The sequence below is a fragment of the Erythrolamprus reginae genome, chromosome 1 (assembly GCF_031021105.1).
Source record: "Erythrolamprus reginae isolate rEryReg1 chromosome 1, rEryReg1.hap1, whole genome shotgun sequence".
Taxonomy (NCBI): domain Eukaryota; kingdom Metazoa; phylum Chordata; class Lepidosauria; order Squamata; family Dipsadidae; genus Erythrolamprus; species Erythrolamprus reginae.
In genome coordinates, this window is record NC_091950.1 from 5,270,470 (window position 1) to 5,276,641 (window position 6,172).

The window sequence follows — 6,172 nt, forward strand, 5'->3', positions numbered from 1 at the left end:
TTTCTCACGTTGCTTCTGATCTTTCCCCCCAACTAACCTCAGATTGTGGCCCCTTGTTCTTGTGTCCACTTTCCTATTAAAAACAGTTCCCTCCTGAACCTTATTTAAGCCTATTGAAATGTTTCCATCATGTCCCCCCTTTCCCTTCTGTGCTCCAGACTATACAGATGGAGTTCATGAAGTCTTTGCTGATAAGTTTGATGCTTAAGACCTTCCACCATTTTTGTAGCCCGTCTTTGGACCCACCCGTTCATTTTTATCAATATATTTTTGTAGGTGAGGTGTCCAGAACTGGACACAGTATTCCAAATGGGGTCTCACCAGTGCTCTATACAATGGGATCACAATCTCCCTCTTCCTGCTTGTTATACCTCTAGCTATGCAGCCAAGCATTCTACTCACTTTCCAAATCCTCTGTTTTTGCAAGGGGGGGGGGCGGATCCTTTTGGGTTTGATGGGCAGCTCAGCTGAAAAGGATTGTGTTCGGTGTGTTGATCTGCACCTGTTGAACAGGAAGCTGCAGGATTCTGCTCTCTCTCTCTCTCTCTCACACACACTCCTACCTCTGGACTGTGGCATTTCCCTTCCAGGAAAAAGAAGGTCCTAGTCCTCATGGAGAAGGGTGATCTGAAGAGGAACCCATCTCTTTCCCCCCCCTGCTAGTTATTCAAAATGGACTGTGATTTAACATTTTTTAATCACGTTAACATGTGATTTAACAGCAACAACACATGAGCACATAATAGATTTAAACTAAATGTCAACCGCTCCAAACTAGACTGCAAAAAAATGCGGCATCAGCAATAGAGGGATCAACTTTTCTTAATTACACAAATTACCATCCTATAATTGATTGACAAATATAAATAAATAAATAAAATAAAGATGGATAAAGATGAATCAGAGTTCTATAAAGCACGGGATTGGTGGTATAATTGGTTAAACAAAACAAATACCAAAACCTATTATAAAATAGGTCTATAATTCAAGAAAATATAAAGATCTATATTAATTTCCTTTCTGTGTACTCAGTATCAGAATAACCTAGATACCCAGGTATGTAGCACAAATGAAATAGATGTTGAAAGAGAAATGGGTGACTAAATTTACTGAAAATTATCTTTTAAAATATTATAATAGACTACAATAAGAATGATAATATCGTAAACTGTAAATACATAACAGTAAATATGCAAATATGTATTTGTAAATTGTAAATATTTTCCTTGTTTTTTGACTTAGATGTATGTTATGTCTATGTTGTATGTTGTAAGCTCATTGTATGTTTTTGCACACATGTTTGTTTTTAAAGAAAAAATTAATAAAGATTATTTTTTTAAAAAGAAAAGAAACAAAAACCAACAAGCTCAGAGAGCACCAAGAACCAGTGAAATTAATTAATCAATCAATTCTTTGACGCCCATCTCCCTTACATGGACAACTCGCACTGGCCAATTTGCCATGGCCATCTCATAATGGCCAACTAACCATGTCCAACTTGCCATGGCCATCTCATAAGGGCAACTCATCATGGCCAACTCACCATAGCCAACTTGCCCTGGCCATCGCATCATGGCCAAATAACCATGGCCATCTCACCATGGCCAACTTGCAATGACCATCTCATCATGGCCAACTAACCATAGCCAACTTCCCATGACCAATTCGCCATGGTCAACTCACCCTGCCTAACTTCCCATGGCCATCACTTAAAGGCAACTCACCATGGCCAACTTCCCATGGCCAAGTCACCATGGCCAACTTGACATGGACATCTCATCATGGCCAACTATAACCATGGCCAACTTGCTAGGGTCAACTTCCCATAGCCAATTTCCCATGGCCAAGTCACCATGGCCAACTTGCCATGGACATCTCATCATGGCCAACTCCCCATGGCCAAGTTGCCATGGCCGACTAGCCATGGACATCTCATCATGGCCAACTATAACCATGACCAATTCCTCATGGCCAACTTGCCATGGACATCTCATCATGGCCAACTATAACCATGACCAATTCCTCATGGCCAACTTCCCATCGGCAAACTGCCATGGCCAGAGCACCATGGCCATCTCATAAAGGCAACTCACCATGGCCAACTCACCATAGCCAGCTCACTATGGCCAACTCCTCATGGCCAACTTGCCATGGCCACTTTGCTGTGGCCGACTGATTGCAGGAGAAGAGTGACCCCAATGTCAAAGAGTGGAATAGAACCATTAAAGAAAGGAGGCAAAAGGAGGGAGAGAAGGACAGGTGAATGGCCCAAATCACAAGACGCGTTCTTTAAATATATATATATTTTTAAGCAAGGACATAGAATTGTCCCGTTGTCCCCGCGGGAGTGGTTTAATTTCCCTGGGGACCCCGGGGGAGGCAGCATCCGCGTGGGGAGGAGTGGGGAGAGGAGGAGCTGTGCGGATCCTCTGCGTGCGTGCGTGTGTGTGTGTCTTTGTGCTGCCCGGCTGCGCTCGTCCTGCTGCGGATGCTGAGCGGCTCCTCCGTGGCTTGGCAGGGCGAGGACGCGCACGGGGACGCGCCTGGGGCTGTCTGCCTGCTGCCGTAGCCGGGCTGGGCGCGGGGCATCCTCGGCGTTGGGCAGCAGCGGGAGGAGCCGCAGCCGCAGCCTCCGGAGTCGGCCAGCCGGGCGCCCCCAGGACACGTATCGCCCCGCCGCGGCGCAGGAGGGATGGAGGCCGGGCCCCACGGGCAGCCGCGCCTGCCGCGCAACGCCGCCTGACGCCGCCCGCCCGGAGGAGAAGCGCCGCGCCCGCCCGGTAAGGGGGGAGGGCGGGGGGAGGAGGGAGGGGGGAGAAAGGTTGGGCAGGCCTCCCATCCCCCCTCGCATCTGTCCAGAGGCCTCCCTTCCTTCCTCCCACCCCTCCCTCCCATTCTCTTGCTCTCTCTCCTTCCTTCCTTTTTCCTCCCTCCCTCCCTCCCTCTCCCTCCCATTCTCTTGCTCTCTCCTTCCCTTCCCTCTTTCTCCTTCTTTCCCTTCCCTTCCCTTCCCATCCCTCCCTTCTTCCTTCCTCCCTTTTTTTGTTCCCCTTTTTCTCCCTCTCCCTCCCATTCTCTTGCTCCCTCTCCTTCTTTCCTCCTCCTCTCTCCCTCCTCCCTCCCTCCTTCCTTCCTTTTTTATTATTATTGTGGTTGTTGTTGTTATTATTGTTGTTGTTATTATTATTATTATTATTATTATTATTAATTAGATTTTTATGCCGCCCCTTTCCGCAGACTTCCTCCCTCCCTCCTATTCTCTTGCTCTCTCCGTTCCCTTCTCCCTTTTCCTCTTTTCCCCTCCTTCCCTTCCCTTCCCCTCCCTCCTTCTTCCTCCCTCTCCCTCCCATTCTCTTGCTCTCTCCTTCCCTTCCCCTCTTTCTCCCTTTCCCTCTTTCTCCCCCTTTCCCTTCCCTTCCCATCCCTCCTTCCTTCCTTCCTTCCTTTTTTCCTTCCTTTTTTCCTTCCTTCCTTCCTTCCTTCCTTCCTTCCTTCCTTCCTTCCTTCCTTCCTTCCTTCTTTCCTTCCTTCCTTCCTCCCTCCCCCCTCCCTCCCTCCCTTTTTTCCTTCCTCATTCCCTCCCTCTCCCTCTCATTCTCTTACTCTCTCTCTTTTTCCTTCCTCCTCCTTTTCTCCCTCCCTCTCTCCCTTCCTTCCCCCTCGCTCCCTCCCTCCTTTGCTGGCCATTCTTCGGCCCAAATGCCAAGGTCGCCTAATGCAGCGCTGGCTGACTTAGCATCACCCCTGCAGCTCCATCTCTGCTGGGCGTTTCCCACTCAGGAAGCTACCGGCTCTGACTCAGCCCTAGCCGAGGTGTGTGTGTGTGTGTTTCTCCCCCACTATCTCATCTGGGTGATGAGAGGCTTATTTAAAGATGCCCATGAGAGTGTAGAAGAAAAGGGGGGGGAGAAGAGAACCTCTATTACAGAGCAGGGGGTTGGACTAGAAGACCTCCAGAGGTTCCTTCTAAGTTCCTGCCTTGACCAAATTATTACTATTATTATTTATTAGATTTGTATGCCACCCTTCTCTGAAAACTCGGGGTGGCCCAAATGCTTTGAGTCCCACCCGCAAGGAGCAGCAATAATGCGTAAAAATGACAAACACAAGCAGATCCCGGACAGCCCATCCAAGCCCTGGAACTGCCCGCTTCATGTTTTGCAGAGAGCTACTTATTCATTCATTCCCTTCTCTTCATTTCACAGGGAATCTGGTAGTAGGAAGAAACTCTATGGTGAATGCCTCTGCCGGAGAGCCACTCTTTGCAGGGCCTCCTTGGCCTCAGCACCAGCCTCACGGTGGGGAATCAGGAGGCTGGACCAATACCGGGGTCTGCCCACTTCCACCCCAAAGCGCATTGCACCCAAGTCCCTTGCACAAGGATGCTTTAGTGCATAGAGCTGAGGTGGCGCAGTGGTTGGAGTGCAGCACTGCGGGCTACTTCAGCTAACTGCTAGCCGTAGTTCGGCAGTTCAAATCTCACCACTGACTCAAGGTTGACTCATCCTTCCCTCCATCTGAGGTGGGTCAAAGGAGGACCTAGATTGTTGGGGGCAAGAGGCTGACTCTGTAAACCGCTTAGAGAGGGCTGTGAAAGCACTAGGAAGCAGTATATAAGTCTAAATGCTATTGCCATTGCCTCCCCTTCAGCCCCATCCTAACGGGATGGATTTAGAGTCGACTGACAATGTCCATCTGTCTGGGAAGAGTTTGATCTGGTGACACCTGATGAAGTGGACAAGGCCATTGGAGCTGTGAGTTCCGCCACCTGTTTACTGGATCCGTGTCCCTCCTGGCTGGTTTTGGCCAGCAGAAAGGTGACACGGAGCTGGGTCCAGGAGATTGTCAACGCCTCCTTGGGGAGGGGGTCCTTTCCGGCTCCTTATAAGGAGGCACTTGTGCGCCCCCTCCTCAAGAAACCTTCCCTGGATCCAGCCGTACTTAAAAACTATCGTCCAGTCTCCAACCTTCCCTTTATGGGGAAGGTTGTCGAGAAGGTGGTGGTGCTCCAGCTCCAGCGGTCCTTGGAAGAAGCCGATTATCTAGGTCCTCAGCAGTCGGGTTTCAGACCCGGTTACAGCACGGAAACTGCTTTGGTTGCTTTGATGGATGATCTCTGGCGGGCCCGGGACAGGGGTTTATCCTCTGTCCTGGTGCTTCTTGACCTCTCAGTGGCTTTTGATACCATCGACCATGGTATCCTTCTGCGCCGGCTGGAGGGGTTGGGAATGGGAGGCACTGTTCTCCGGTGGTTCTCCTCCTACCTCTCCGGTCGGTCGCAGTCGGTGTTAGTGGGGGGTCAGAGGTCGACCCCGAGGTCTCTCCCTTGTGGGGTGCCTCAGGGGTCGGTCCTCTCCCTGAGACATCTCCCCCTGCCTATGTAGTTTAGTGCATGATATGACTGTATGTATGTTTTTTATATTGGGGTTCCTTGTTTTTAGATTTTTTAAATGTACAATTGCTATTTTAAATTTTAAATTATTAGATTTGTCAATACATATTGTTTTTTGTCACTGTTGTGAGCCGCCCTGAGTCTGCGGAGAGGGGCGGCATACAAATCTAATAAATAATAATAATAATAATAATAATAATAATAATAATAATAATAATAATTTAGATCTTCATCATCTTCATTTACCAACGGGGTGGAATCTGGGCAACTGAATGGAGCTGGCAGAGTCTTTTCATGGCCAGATGCCTTCCCCTGTCGCCATTGCGGAGTTTCATTCAGCAGATATATTCTCAGGTTGCCCAGAGAGAGATAAATACCTGCCTCTACCTAGGATCGAACTCACAGGCTCCACTGGATTGTGAACGCCTCTAAACCACTCCACCACTCCTGCAAGCTGGACTTAAATGATGCTAGCATTTTTTTTGGGGGGGGGAATCCATAAGCCTCTGTGTGGATGGGTGCAGGGGGGGGGTCAAGATTCCAGTCCCTCTTTAATTCCAAAAAGAAAGGATCAGCTTTGCGGGGGAAATAACCAAGACATCGGAGAGGGTCTCTTGGCTTTGGAGTGCCCGATCCTTTAGGTGTGGGAAAGGATCAAAGAAATCTGGGAAGAACGTTGAAAGTTTTGGGAGTAATGGGGGGAGTTTTTCAGGCCTGCGTTGCTCTCTCAAGGTCTGGCGCTTCCATTCGCAGGTGGGGGCACTTTCCAGCGAAGGCGAC